This window comes from Nyctereutes procyonoides, unplaced genomic scaffold (assembly GCF_905146905.1).
Source record: "Nyctereutes procyonoides isolate TBG_1078 unplaced genomic scaffold, NYPRO_anot_genome, whole genome shotgun sequence".
Lineage (NCBI taxonomy): Eukaryota > Metazoa > Chordata > Mammalia > Carnivora > Canidae > Nyctereutes > Nyctereutes procyonoides.
The window spans coordinates 51,183,368-51,199,481 of NW_026575044.1; positions in this window are offsets into that span (position 1 = coordinate 51,183,368).

Sequence of the window (16,114 nt, forward strand, 5' to 3'; positions counted from 1 at the left end):
CAGAAGTACTGAAATAAGATGTCAACTCATGGCTTGATATATGACCAGAGATGCAATTTCCAGATTTGCGTCAGGGGTACCATAAGAATAATCTCTGAATACACTTCTTTACCTCTTAATATCATATTATGTTTTAAAACAAGAAAGTTTAGAGATATCTATAGCTTTTAAATGCCAAGTATTTTGGTTTTAGAATTTATTTGCTTAGCTGCTTGGAAAGGAATTGACATCATGTCATCCATGGAACCAGGTAAAGGAGAGCAGATTACACATTACACAAATATTTGGTTTTAGGATTGGGAAAAATGTGTCCAACTGTGAAACTGAATATTAAATAGCTTGTTCTCAAATACACAAATGTCCTCTGTGAAATAAAACTGCCTGAGTCTATTCTTAAGTCGTGACAATTAGAAAATTCTTTCCCTGGATTTTGTATTTGTCACCAAGTTTCTCAGTTATTTATTTTATATCATATTTATAAGGTCCTGGAATTTTACTTAATGCAAAGGATTATCTCTGGTTCCATTTAAGCCAAAAAAGCTGAATGATAACATGAACACCCTAGCAGAAGTGTATATAGTTATTAGCAAAAGTTCCTATCTCTCTTCACCTCACCCTCTCCAATGAGTTCCTCTCAATAGAAGAAACCACTGCTGACATTTTGAGGTCTTCCCTTGAAGACCTTTAACAGGAATATATAAAAACGACTTATATGTTTCTGTGTATGAGTGAATGTGTAAGTTGTTTATTTACATAAAAGTTGAATTATATATCATATATATTTTAGGACAATTTGTTATTCTTTACCAAGTATATGTCACGAACACTGTTCAATATCAGTATATAATATTTCATCATGCATACATAAAGGTTTATTTAATCCAAGGCTCTCTTTTTTAAATTTTTTTAAAGATTTTATTTATTCATAAGAGACAGAGAGAGAGAGAGAGAGAGAGAGAGAGAGGCAGAGGGAGAAGCAGGCTCCATGCAGGGAGCCTGATGTGGGACTCGATCCAGGGACCCCCAGATCATGCCCTGGGCTGAAGTCAGTGCTAAATCACTGAGCCACCAGAGCTGTCCAATCCAAGGCTCTCTTGATGAACATTTAAGTTGTCTCCAATTTTGTAAAGCCTCATTTTAGCAGAGAGCTCTCAGCTGACAATATCCTTTCATTAGTAGTAGCTTTAGTTCAAACTCTTTAAAGGAATCTGGAGGGACTCAGATGGCTCAGCAGTTGAGTGTCTGCCTTTGGCTCAGGGCATGATCCCAGGGTATGGGATGGAGTCCTGCATTGGGCTCCCTGAAGGAGCCTGCTTCTCCCTCTGCCTGTGTCCCTGCCTCTCTCTGTGTGTCTCTCATGAATAAATAAAATCTGAAAGAAGAAGAAAGAAAGAAAAAGAAGAAAGAAAGAAAGAAAGAAAGAAAGAAAGAAAGAAAGAAAGAAAGAAAAAGAAAGAAAGAAAGGAAGGAATTTGGAAAAATAAGATTGGAATGTAGCAATCATGATTTAGCTAAAGGAATATTTAAAACTTTTAGTAGTTTTCCTTCTTCAGTTTTATTATTGGCACTAAAATTAACAAAATATTAAAGAGGAAAAAGCAAAGGGGAGTTACGATTTCTGGTCCAGCAAGTATGAAGCTTGAAGGTTGTCACTGTGTCCTAACAAGTAAAAAGCCAAACAAACTGCGAAATTAACGACTCTTCCTAAATCTGTCAGAGAAGTGGGGGTCATGGGGCAAACTTCTGCAGATAATGAGAATCGAAATTAGGCAGATAATGAGAATCACAAGTTATCAGAGCAGAATCCTATATATAATAATAACCCTTGGGGAAACCAGTGCCAGGATAGGAAAACATGAATTATCAGTGAAAAACTGTTGGAGGCTCATTGTGGACAAGTCTGAGAGTAAATACTTCAAGGACCCCCAGGCAGAGAGAGGGGAGGCACACCTCTGTGAGCTTTACCTCCACACTTTACCAGTTCACAGTGAATACTGGAGAAAAATACCCAGCTGGTTTTGACAGAGGAAGGGGAAAAGTAATCATTTTTAAATTCACCGGATCATTCCCTTGTCGTTCTTCTTCATAACAAGGTCTGTTCTCAGAAGAAATTATTTGCCAGAGCCAAATCTGGGATTTTATCAGGACCTAAACCACCTGGGAGAAGAGAAATATACAATTCCAGCCCACTCCAGCTATCCTGTTCCAGGTAAGTTGGTGGAGGTAGGAATGGGGAAAGAGAAGTACTTGGAAAGTTCATTAAAAGACTGAGACACAATCTTAAATCTATAGAATGCTTTTACTCCCCCCCACACACACCTTACTGCCACAATACTAAAGACCTATTGGGGGCAGCTCGGGCGGCTCAGCAGTTTAGCGCCACCTTCAGCCCAGGGCTTTATCCTGGAGACCTGGGATCGAGACCCACATCGGGATCCCTGCATGGAGCCTGCTTCTCCCTCTGCCTGTGTCTCTGCCTCTCTCTCTCTCTCTTTCTGTGTGTGTCTCTTATGAATAAATAAATAAAATCTAAAAAAAAGACCTATTGGTAGCAGTTCCTTTTACTTAGTACACCATATATGGCCACAAAGAAAAGATTGAAAGGCATACCAAAGGCAAAAGACAATCTGAAGAGACAAAGAAAGCATTAGAAGCAGACATGGCAGGCAGGTTTGAGTTATCAACTAGGAATTTTAAATAACTATAATTAATATGGTAAGGACCCTAATGAAAAAAGTAGACTGCATCTAAGAAGAGATAGGCAATGTAAGTAAAGAGTTGGAAATTCTAAGAAAGAAACAAAAAGAAATTCTAAAGATCAACAACACTGTAAGAGAAATGGAGAATGCTTTTGATGAGCTCATTAGTAGACTGGAAACAGATGAGGGAAGAATCTCTAAAGTTGAGAATATGTCAATGGAAACTTCCCAAACTGAAAAGCAAAGAGAAAAAATGACTGAAAAAACTCCTACAAAACAACAGAATATCCAATAATTGTGGGGCAGCAAAAAAATTTGCAACATAGGCATAATGGGAATACCAAAAAGAAAACTAAATACATAAAGGAACAGAAAAGAGACTTAAGCAATAATAAATGAGAATTTCGTCCCAAATTAATGTTAGATATCAAACTACAGATCCAGGAATCTCAGAAAACACCAAGTATGATAAATGTCAAAACAAACAAAACAACGAAACCCCCTATTATACCTAGGCATATCATTTTCAAATGACAGAAAATCAAAGATAAGGAGAAATCCTTAAAGAATCCAGAGGAGGAAAAACACCTTGCTTAAAAAGAAGCAAATACAAAAAATTACACATGATGTCTCCTTAGGAGGTACACACGCAAGAAGAAGGTGGGATGAAATATTTAAAGTGTTGAGAGAAAAAAAATCTGCCAATTAGAATTCTGTAACCTGTTAAATTATCCTTCAAAAGTAAAGAGGAAAAGGACTCTAGGAAGATGGTGAAGTAGGAAGACCCAGGAATCTGTCTCCCTATATAGACAACAATTGCACTGGCAAAATTTGTCTGGTGTAACTATTTTAGAACTCTAGATTGTATCTTTTTAAAGATTTTATTTATTTATTTGAGAGAGGGAGCACAAGTACAGGGAGGGACAGAGGGAGAAGCAGACTCACAGCTGATTAGGGAGCCTGATATGGGGCTCTATCCCAGGACTCTGGGATCATGACCTGAGAAGAAGGCAGACACTTAACCAACTGAGCCACTCATGTACCTCTGGAACTCTAGACTGTATTGAAGGCTTGACATTTCCACTGAAGACTTGAATGGTAATTTGAGTTTAATTTCAGTCAATTTCAGTTCTTAGTACAATAACAGCTACTCAGCCCCAGCATGTAGGAAACATCTATGCACATGTTCCAGGAGCAGCTTACATACAAACTTTGGGAGCTATGATAGTTAAAAAAATAAAAATAAAAAAAAAACATCTCCTCCAAATATTAGTGCTCTGTGCTCTGATTTATGATTTTTTTTCTATCAGATGTACACTCAAAGTAGTGGGAAAAATTATTGTTGCAAGCGAAACCCCAAGGATTTAATAGGCCAGTGGATTTCTTCCCTTTAATTTTATTCTTTTCTCCCTTTTGGGAGCCAGACATTAAACACTGGGGCAATCAGAAACAACCGCATATATGGAGGGACTTGGAAAATCACTGTGAATGCCAAGAAAAAGGTGCAGGTTCAGAAAAGATCTGAAAAGACACTAATTTACCCTTCAGACCTGATCCTTGGTATAGAAACAGCTGACAATAGTAGAAGAGAAGAAGAAGGAGACAGACATGGAAAAGGAGGAGTGAAAGAGGAGAAGGAAGAAGATGGAGCAGAGGAAGGAGAAAGAAAGAAAGAGAAGGAGAAAAAAATAATAAAAAATGAGGAGGAGAGGGGGACAAGGGAGAATTGGAGGAGAAGGAAGAGGAAAGGGAAAGAAAATAAAGGGAAAAGATTAAAATGAAAACCCTGGGGAAAGGGGGATAATATAATGTTCAGAATTATCATTATTAGACTCAAATATTTAGTGTTCCACAAAATAATAATAAGGCATACAGAGAAACAGAGACTATGGCCCATTTAAACAAACAAACAAACAAACAAACAAATAGAAAGGCCTGATGGCACATATACTACACAAAGACTTTAAAACAAGTATCTTAAAAGGACAAAATGGAAATAATCAATGAGGAAATAAAAAGCCTAGAAAAGAAACAAATAAAATAAATTCTGGAGCTGAAAAGTACAACAATCAAATTAAGAATGCACTAGAGGGATTCAAAGGCATATTTGAACAAGCAAAAGAAAGAATCAGAGACTTTGAAGATAGGACAATTAAAATTATGGTGTCTGAGTAATAGAAAGAAAAAAGATTGAAGAAAAGTGAATAGAGCTTAAAGGATCTGTGGGATGCCATCAGATGGACCAACATACGCATTATGGGGGTCTCAAAAGAAGAGAGTAAAAGGCAGAGAATGTTTGAAGAAATAATTGTAAAAATTTTTCTTTTATACTTTGAAGTTTGGCAAAACTGTCTCTCAACTTCATCTAAGGTGAAAGATAGTTTGTAATTCTCCTTTCTTTTTTGGTATGCTGATTTCCTCCTCAAATATAGATGGGGCTAGCAATGTTAGTACTCGCCTTTTTAACATGGTACAAAAATTGTATTAAATTACAAAAGAACAGAAGGTACTAGATAAGCTGCTCATTCTTCTTTCTGCTAGCACTGCACTCGAGAATGTGTGTTGGTCAAACGAATCACATATGTCCTCTTGTGTCCCCCAGTGCCATCCCTGTGCAGACAGCTGGTTAAATAGCATGTGGCTGCCCTTCTCTGTCATCTATGCTGTCTCTGAAGATTAGAAGAGATGTCTCCTTGGTTGCAGCCCATAAACCTCTAGCCCAATGTCACCAAACAATACCAATATTTTGATGTCACATCACCAAAACAATAAAAGATGACAGAAACCTATTATTGCATATAATAAGATATGGCCTCCAAATGCACAACTATAGATTGATAGTAATGAGAAAATATAATGAAAAAAAAATAACACCAGGAAATGTTAAAAAACAACCTCAGTGTTAATAATTCTGAACCAAGGCATCAGAATAGATTTCTTTCTTTTTTTTAAAAAGATTTTATTTATTTATTTATTTATTTATTTGAGAGAGAGAGAGAGAGAGAGAGAGAGAGAGAGAAAGAAAGCATGAGCAGAGGGGAGGGGGAGAGGGAGAGGGAGAAGCAGACTCCCCACTGAGCAGGGAGCCCGTGGCTCTCGATCCCAAGACCCTGGGATCATGACCAGAGCCTAAGGCAGATGCTTAACCGACCGAGCCACCCAGGCACCCGATAATATCTTTTCTTTAAAAAATCTGCTTTATATCCACAGTTTTCCTTTAAAATGCCTGTGTGTTCCCACAGCCTAAACCTGGCATTAAAAAAATTTCTCGGAAATGAGTTTTCTGTGAAATGATACTTTAACATTATAATAAGAGTTACCAGTTTTCCCTTTTGGTCATTGTCTTTAAACACTAACCAAGTCTTCTTAAGGATCTGCCCTAGAACTTCTATGGTTTCAAATTTCTTAAACATGAGGCAGGGAGGAAGGGCCCCCCACACTTTCTCCAACAAGGAAAGCTGAGCTGAAGTTCCCAGTTATGCTTCACCGGCGACCTCACTGAACAGAAGGCATGCTCTCTGTTGGCACATGTTTAGGCTTTTTTGGTATTACTTCCCATGCATTAGTTCACAGCTGGAATTTCCCTGATTGTAAAGGGTTTGAATCAGCCACAAAGCTGTAGCTTAAAATTCTTAATGAAATTTCCCAAATTTAATAGGAAAAAGTCAAACCCAGAATTACACCCACTGGCAAAATATTTTTGTTAGGAAGAATTTTTAATCGTAAAAGTAACACATGCTAGTTGCAAAGATTTCAAACAGAAAAGATGTGTAGAAACAAAAGGGATAAAGCCCCAATTCCATGTCATTCCCCAGGCTAACATTTTGGAATGATTCTTTCCAGCTGTGTATGTGAGCGAGCAAGAGCAATGTGATGCTCTTACTAAACCCTGTATTACTTTTCTCTCTCTCTTTGATTTCTTTCCTTTTTTTTTTTAAAGATTTTATTTATTTCTTCATGACAGACACACAGAGAGAGGCAGAGACACAGGCAGAGGGAGAAGCAGGCTCCCTGCAGGGAACCTGACGTGGGACTCGATCTCAGGACCTGGGATCACACCCTGGGCCGGAGGCAGACGCTCAACCCCTGAGCCACCCAGGTGTCCCACTTAATCTTCTCTTTTGAATTCACAATATGTCATGGACATCTTCCATGTCATTTTTAGCAGATCTTTTGAAGTATTATTTAATGGTGCAGATGCTACTTTTTCTGTAATTCATGCTCATGGTAAAAAGAAAAAAATGTAAACAGTACAAAAGGCTGTTTTTTGTCCCTACATTCCCAGGCTGCTAGTTCCCCGGCCCAGAAGCAGCCATGCTATTTGGGTTTTTCTTCTTGGTGGATCCACCCGAAGACACTGTGCTACTGGTATGTGGGCATTCAGCGAAGATCCTCCTGGTGCCTCTGCAAGGTCCTTGGTACCTGTCTTCCCTTTAGTCAGACATAACCCAGTGCTTCAGTATCAGGAAGGATTGTCCCAAGAGGAATACAATAAGAGAGAGCCCATGTTTTATTCTGGGCTTAAAATCTAGGTTTCTGAAACCCACAGTGTTGTCATGAAAGTGAATTTTTTTTGCTAATAATGGTTGGGCTTCTTTAAAAAAATAAAATTGAGTAATACAGATAGTGAGGCACTCAAATCTTAAGTTTACAGCTTGATTAAATTTTAAATTAACTTCCATGTAACTCCCTTCATAGTTAAGATATGAAACATTCCCAGACATCTAGGAAAGAGTCAGGCTTTCGGAAAAGAAATAGAGATTTTGAGTACCAAAAAATTAAGAATAAGAAGAGATTAAAGCATAGAGTTTATATATTAAAATGTCTTCCAAAAGAGATGACATGTTCTAGGAGAAAAACATTTGTCTCTCAGAAGACGTCCTGCACCCTGCTTTCCATTAAAGCCAAGAATGGGGTGTTATGGACTGAATTGTGTCTTCCCACACAAATTCACATGCTGAAGCCTTAACCTCCAATGTGACTGTTTTTGGAGACAGGGCCTTTAAGGAGGTGATTAAGGTTAGATGAGTTCATGAGAATGGGGCCCTATTCCAAGGGCTGGTGCATTTACAAGAAGAGGGAGACTCCAGAGCGTTTGCGCCCTCTATGCACAGTCACCAAGGAAAGGCCATGTGAGGACACAGGGAGCAGGCAGAAGTCTGTGAGCCAGGAAGAGAGCTCTAGCCAGAAAGTGAATTTGCAGGCACCTTGATCATTGGCTTCTAGCCTCCAGAATTGTGAAAAAACATCTGCTGTTCTAACCACTGTCTGCTGTTTTGTAAAACCATGGACAAAGAACAACAGACACCCCAGAGAGATGCTGGGGAGTCTGAGAGCAGAAGAGGCCTGGGCCCTCTTTTCAGGGTACAGCCCAAGGGGACTGCCAGCCTCCCAGAAGTCCTGGTACCACAGGACATGGCAGCAGAGCAGAAGTAACAGGTGATGGTCCGAGACAGCCATCTGAGCCCCCCACCCCATGCTCAAGCCTCCTGGGATGACGAGAGAGGGCTACAGGGGCCTCTGGGCTGGGCTCCAGCCAACCCAGCCCAGGCTGCACAAACCAGAGGCAGTGCAGGACCACAGAGTCCCGCATAAGATGCCCCTGGACCACGATCCCACTCTTCCTCACCTTCTGTGCGATGATGCCCCTGCAGACAGAAGGAGGGGCACAACCTTCGTTTCACATCTTTACCTGCCTCGACTGACCACATTTACCTGGAAAAGATGGCCTTAATTTTCTGCTTATCAAGCAGATAGAATACTCAAGGCAAGAATTAAGCTCAATTATAGGAAAATATTAACAGTTTTCTATACCCAAGCTGTGGTCTGTGAAATTTGTACTAACAACAAAAACCACTTATGTGGATGTGGTTACCCATGCACGTGCTCGCATGCGTGCGTGTGTCCACCTGTGTCTATCCCCACCTACTGATCTTCAGTTTCCCTAGCTTACAAGTCATTTAGAGTTGGGCTCTGGGAAATCCAGGGCAGGGAGTTAGTAAACCCATAGCGGTTGGTTAGTAGACATTAAAAGCTGAAGTACTTCTTCCCCTGCAGATTGGAGGACCATCAGGGCAAAGACTAACAGGAAGGTCACTAAGACAAACTGCACTGCACACCAGAGCACTGTTGCTTCCCTCCGGAATCCTATTAGTTTAACTGAACGCAGCATGACTCGCAGATTCATAACACCAGCGTTAGCAGTTTGGGGAAGAGCTTGCCCAGTTACCAATACAATTGCTTACACTAAATACCATTGCAAGGAAGGATTCGGAGGAAGTTCTTTCCATTCTTTCTAGAGAGTGGTCCATTTCAGCAATTTCGTCCATCTGGTTATGGAAATCCTTTGTGATATCTAATCCTAATATATGAATAGTAGCAATGTGGTGGCTTTGGGACATGGCCAATTTTGCTGGCTGAACTCTATTTCCCAGAATTCACCTCCTTGTACATGTCTAGTTGAAGGTGGCCATAAGAGACGGACGTATGGAAGGGTAGGCATGAAGCAGTAGGCCTGTACACACTGTCACCTACCCGTGGGCTCACCTGTGAGTGTGGAAAAGCAGTGTGCTGCATTGTTCCACCTTCCCTGAGCCAAGACCTGGGTCAGGTATGGATGTCAGCTTTGTGACGAATCGTGCTAGCTTCTCCCGGAGGATGCCTGTACCATTAGAAGCTGTCAGAGCTGTCACAGCTTGGAGTCCACCGTCATGGGTCCAGTTCATGCTTGTGGGTCCCAAATTGTCCTTCCTTCCCCATGTTATATCCCTTTACAACCACTGCCAAGCCCGTGGATTTCAGGTTCTAGCTGCAGGTGCTAAGACAATAGCCTTAAAGAGGCTCCTTAACTGGTTCCCACAGTTACATGAGGCCAAATTCCTTAACATATAGTTTCACATATACCCATACCTCCAAGTGGTTCTGTTTCTCTGATTGATTCCTGACTGATAGCAGAATTTGGTGCTGGAAGTGGAGTGGTTCCAGGGGAATGGAATCTTAAGGCTGAATTCTCTTAATTGATTCTGGGCTTTCTGAAATTGGTTGTCTGGTCTGATTAAAGATATTAATGACTCCATTTCCAGTGGTAACAGGGACACTGACAGTCTGTGACATGCTCTGGCAAAACAGTTTACTCAAATTATCTTCTTTTTTTTTTTAAATTTATTTATTCGTTCATGAGAGACACAGAGAGAAAGGCAGAGACACAGGCAGAGGGAGAAGCAGGCTCCCTGTGGGGAGCCCGATATGGGACTCGATCCCAGGACCCTGAGATCAGGACCTGAGCCAAAGGCAGACGCTCAATCGCTGAGCCACCCAGGCGTCCCTCAAATTATCTTCTATAGATACTTGTAATCAGATACCTAGAGAAGGCAAGGCTCTAGATGACCAAGCACTTGTGGCCACAGATGAGTTTAGTGAAAATAAAGACTACAATGGAACTAGTTGCTTGTTTCTAAGTGTGCTGGAGAACTTGAAAGAAAGAGAATGATAATCTCAAGGCTTTAAATTCCCAGCTCAAAGTCCACGTAAGGGATCTGAACATTCCTGTGGCTGCCCAAAACAAAACCCTGATCTGTATACACAGAGAGGGCTAACATTTCTGAAAAGCACACCCCAAGTCTAACCTGAGTATGGCTGAATTACAAAGCAGATTGAATCGCCGCCCAGGGTCTCTTGTGGTACCATTAGGGCACTGCCTAGAAAGGAATGGGTTGCAGACAACTGGAATGGGGCCATATGGGCAGGTTCTAACGAAGCATGCCAAGAACAACATTTCCTAGAATCTTCGTCCCAGTATAGCTTCAGTTTGGAGGTTACCAAGGACAGGACTGTCCACACAATTTTGAACGTGGATGTGAGTACCCCAAACAAGCAAAGTAAGAATTATTCAGATACTTTTGTAACTTTAAAAAATTCAGTGGAAATCATTTCTTTTGATTCATATAACTTACAATGATGCCTGGATCCTACAAGAATTAATTCATAAAAGACACTGGCACATCTTGATAATATGCATCAGTTACATTTTATGTTTACCATGTTTTACATCTGTTTATTACCCTCCACTAAAATCTTGGCTAGAGTAGTGATATCCTTTAAGTTTTTCTTCTTAGAGAAAGTACAGGTCATAGAAAACTCAATGTAAAAACATGAATCCTTACATGAGGAAATGCTGCTTGTTCATTCTTCCAGTTTTGCATTCTATAATTATTGCTTGTGTACCACAAAAGTGAAATATAAAGACACTTTCTCCTGTGCTACATGGACCCAGAAACATACGAAGTGATTCCCCCCAAACCAAACATTTACCAGGCATTCGGCTTCCTGCTTGGATGTGAGCTCTTTTCTAGGGCAATGGATTTACTTATTCATTTAGTAAAGATTTATTTATCAAAGAGCAAGAGAGAGAGAAAACACAAGCTGGAGAGGCAGGGAGAGGGAGAGAGAATCTCAAGCAGATTCTAGGCTGAGTGCGGAGCCAGACGCAGGGCTCCATGTCTCAACCCTGAGATCAGGACCCTGAGCTGAAACTAAGAGTTGGACACTTAACTCACTGTGCCATCCAGGCTCGCTGGCAATGGACTTACTTTTAATGCCTACACTAGGTTGTGTGTGTGTGGCTGGACTCTATTTACACGGACTGGCAATATGCCCAACTGAAATATTGAGACTCCTTGCAACTTGGTGAATGCATGCAGCCAAATTCTGGCAAGTGAGGTCAGAGAGAGTAATGAATGCCAACCTCAGGGAAACCCCGTTAATGCGAGCTGATGGGGCCGGGAGGGCTACGGCTGGCTCTCCTGGAATGTGAATGTGATCACTGGAGCTCCAGCAGCTATCTGGGACCTTTAGCTAATATTGAGAATAAGAGCGATGTGTGGTAGAGAGGAAAAATAGATAGCTCGTGGATCCCCAAGTTGCCCAACCCGTCCTGAACTATATCTGAATTTGTATCCTGTGTACAGCATACTTTTTTCTAATCTATTAGTAGGGGCCACAATATTTCCTAACTGGTATACTCTGTGATTCTAAGGTATTTCCACTTTCTAGGTGAACTCACCACTGCATTAGGACAGTCCAAGTCCATTCTACTGTCACCTCCACAAACAGCCACTGGTTTCCTGGGGTGCAAAGGTTATGAGAACTTGGCCTCCTCGCAGGGAACAGCTAACATCTCCACCCGAAGGCTCGTTGTTCTGAGCAGCAGCACATCTAAACCTGACTCCCTTTCTCTTCACTTGGCAGCAGGGGGGTGCAGTTCCCCCTCACAACTCATTTTATTTCCTGCCACCATGCCTCTTTCAGCCAGAGTCGTGCCTCGACAGGCATGGTAAGCTGCTTCCAAGGATGGAAACGGCAGGACGGCTTGCCTGGGAGCTCCAGGGTGACGGTCAGCCAAGGCTAGGGAGCCTGCCGAGGCTCCACGCCTCTCCTTACACCTGCTCCTCTCTCCTGAGCTCTAAGAGGTGCTGTGGCCTATTTCCACTTCTTTCTGTGCTTCCATTTGGTCTCTTCACAAGGTACTCATTTTTCCGGATCATACCAACATTACACACTTACTAATGAACACCAGTTATTTTTCCTTCTCCAGGACAATGAATTTCCTCTTTGCTCGTCAATATCCATAACATTCTTCTGTTTCTGTAATAGTCTTCTAGTGTGTATGTCCACTCTTAGTATCTTTTAAAATTTCTACCTCCCTGTAGAAGAAGTCCATCTCTGCATTTTAAAGTTAGGTGACAGCTTAACCATAGAATTCACTTAATTTGAATAGATCAATATAGATTTTTAGAAAGTAGTAGAACCTCCTGACTGCAATACAACAATTTTTTTTTTTAGGTTTTATTTATGTATTATTGAGAGACACACACAGAGAGAGGCAGAGACACAGGCAGAGGGAGAAGCAGGTTCCTTGCAGGGAGCCCGATGTGGGACTCGATCCTAGGACCCCGGGATCACGCCCTGAGCTGAAGGCAGACTCTCAGTTGCTGAGCCACCAGGTGCCCCACAATAATCTTTTGTGAAGAGTGGAGTAGCCTCTCTTCCTCTGATTAAAAGCCCTGGACTCAAGCAAAGTTTCCATAAAAATGCAAAATATGCATCTCCCCTGGCCACCCCAACACTTCTAGTGTGTTATCAACCTTCTGTATCTCAGTTGTTATGGATAATAAACAATCGTGAAATATCAGTGGCTGAACACTACCACTGATTTCTCACTCTCCTTACACGTGTGCTGAAGGCTAGCAAGAAGGTCCATTTGTTATTACCACTTTTAGGGACTTAAGCCAGCAGACTCTGCCATTTTTAAACTAAACTTCAGTTGCCTGGGCAGAGAAAGTGCCAGAATTGTGTGTGGGCTTTCCCCACCTCACTGCTTCTCACGATTCCATCAGGCCTAGTCAGAGGCCCCATGCAGCTGCCGGGGTGGGGCTGGGAAACAGGGAACACAGAAGAGTCAACAGAGTATTTGGTAAGGAGTAAAAGCTCCTGCCATAAGTCACACACACAACTGGACTGAAATCAGATTTAACACTTAAATCGAATCATTTTACAGTCATTTGGATTGAGAATTTTTAGTTTTCTACTTAGAAGCCATTATTTTCTAAGCATTAGTTTTTATTCCTTGCTTTAATATCAATTTGTTAGATTTTTTGCCTCATTTACTGTGCAAAATTTACAGAGCTCTAGCACAGATCTATCCAATCTTACCTATAAGAACAGCAAGGCTAATACACACAGAGGCCAATATAATTACTACTTAGAGGAATTCTGATTTCTTTCCCCCTCCTTGCAATTTGCCTCTATACCCCATGGCACATTTTCCCCCTAAAGACATGAAAAGTTACAGAATTTCTCAGTCCCATTTTCTCCTCCACACCTAAAATGGTAGTTATTCAACTTCTTGGAATGCCACTGCATGGCAGCCAGAGAAGGTGTCCCTAGGATCCCCCTTATTTCCACTGCTCAACTTTTGGGGAGAGCCTTAAGTATTCCTACAGCCTTGATTAGAAGCTGGGAATTGTGCACTGGGCTACCTTGCTGTTACCTCGACTTATGCAATCTGAAGTACCTGGAACAGAGGGTGAATTTTGCTTTTGGTTTGCTCTTAGAGTCCCTCAACCACTCAGACGTCTCATGCCACATGCCATCTGGTCTCTACCTGGAAGAGTCAGCTCACTTCCCATGTCTTGGGTTTCCTATTACTCTGTCCAAAGTACAATTGTAGTGGTGGGGCTTTCACATCAATCTCTTTTTGACAGTAGCTGCAGCATTTCAGATGGGTTAAGAACTGCTGAGATCCATCTGAAGACCCCTGATTATATTTGTATTAAACTCCTGATTCAATTAAGATAACATCAAAAGTAAGGCGATCACACAGGGCACAGGCAGATAGAGCTTATTTTAGAGGAGCTTCCCTTAGACCCCAGAGACCTCAGGAGTTATGTGCCCATGAGTCTTCAAAGACCACAGCGTAAGGTCTTACCAGATCTGAAAATTGATTCTTGGCTTGCCACTGCCCTTTCAAACTGGAGGCTTCTAAAAGAACACAGTAGCAACCGATGCACTTTCCTTTAACTTCATGTCTTCAAATACTGGCTTCTCCTTTTCTTGAGCCAAACTTCTTGTCAGGCCCTATGCTTATCCAAGGAGAGCAGCAGAGTGCCCCAATATCCTTGAGTAATTAACTCTGCTTCTAACTTCCCAAATCTGGAAAGCCCACTTCTCCACATCTAAGTAAGTACCTCTGTTCATCACAGTACTTCATCACTAGTTTTATTTGCATATTTGCTTATTTACATGCTTATTGTTTAGCTCTCCCCGGCAAGACTAGCAGACCACAATCGTGTTCTCCCCCCTCAATGAATATACAAGGCCTAGTGCTTAGCACATAAATGTTCAATAAATATTCATTCAACAAATTAATGAGCAAGGATTATTCCATTAATTCCAAATGGTCTGGTCTAGCTGCCCCTTAAGGTGCCCATTAAGGACAGGCAGTCACAACAAAAGCAAAAATAACCAAGTGGGACTACATCCAACTAAAAAGCTTCTGCACAAAGAAATCATCAACAAGGTGGGAAAAAATATTTGCAAACCATCTATTTGATAAAGGGTTAATATCCAAACTATACAACTCAATAGCTAGGGAATCCAAATAATAAAAAAAAAATCCATTAAAAAATGGGCAAAGTACCTGAACATTTTTTCCAAAGATATACAAATGGCCAACAGGTACATGAAAAAATGTTCAGTATCACCAGTCATTAGGGAAATACAAATTAAAACTACCATGATATCACCTCATGCCTGATAAAATAGCCATCATCAAAAAAAGGATGGATATGGAAAGAGGGAACCCCTGTGCACTGTTTGTTGAAGTGTAAATTGGTGCACAGTGACTATGGGAAACAGTATGGAGGCTTCTCAAAAAATACTACTACTACTTGTCGTGAAACAATTCCATTTCTCGGAATATATCCAAAAATTTTTAAAAATGAACTCAAAAAGGTATCTGCACTCCCATGTTAATAGCAGCATTATTTACAATAGCCAAAACATGGAAATAACCTACGTGTTCACTAATGGATGAATGGATAAGGGAGATGTGCTTTGTGTGGTAGAATATTCAATCACAAAAAACAACAAACAAAACGAAAACCCCACAATAAAACAGGAATTCCTACCATTTGTGGCATAGATGGACCTTGAAGGCATTATGCTAAGTGGAAGAAGAAAAACACAAATACTGTATAATCTCACTTAATATATGTATTAAGGTCTTCGGGGTTTAAATTAAGGCAAGTTTTTCTAAGATGCCATTAGCTAATTTTGAGGGTAACACGGAGATCTGTATTTTAAATCACTTAGGAGGCTGTGCAGAGTGGATTGGTACAAAGAAGCACAGGAGGCAGGAGTCTACTGCTGTGCTCCTCATCTGTAATTAAAGTTTTAAGTAGGGTTAGCAGAACTTTGTAACCAACTGGATGTGGAGCCCAGTAGAGGAATTTAGAACGAATCGCAGGTTTTTATTTTTTTTTTAAAGCTTTTATTTATTCCTGAGAGACACACAGAGAGAGGCAGAGACACAGGCAGAGGGAGAAGCAGGCTCCATGCAGGGAGCCCAATGTGGGACTCGATCCCGGAACGCCAGGATCACGACCTGAGCCGAAGGCAGACGCTCAACTGCTGAGCTACCCAGGCGTCCTGTATCTCAGGTTTCTGATGAGTGCCAACAAATTAACTAGAAAAGACAGAAGGAAGGGGAGTTCAGGATGAGGGAGATAACACTCAATTTTGGAATATAAGAAATAATGCCATTACCATTTACAGAATTGTGTATGTGGTTTATAACTCAGACCTAACACTAGGGCAGGAGTGGAGGAAGTTGCATTTAATCAGCACAGAGGAATTTG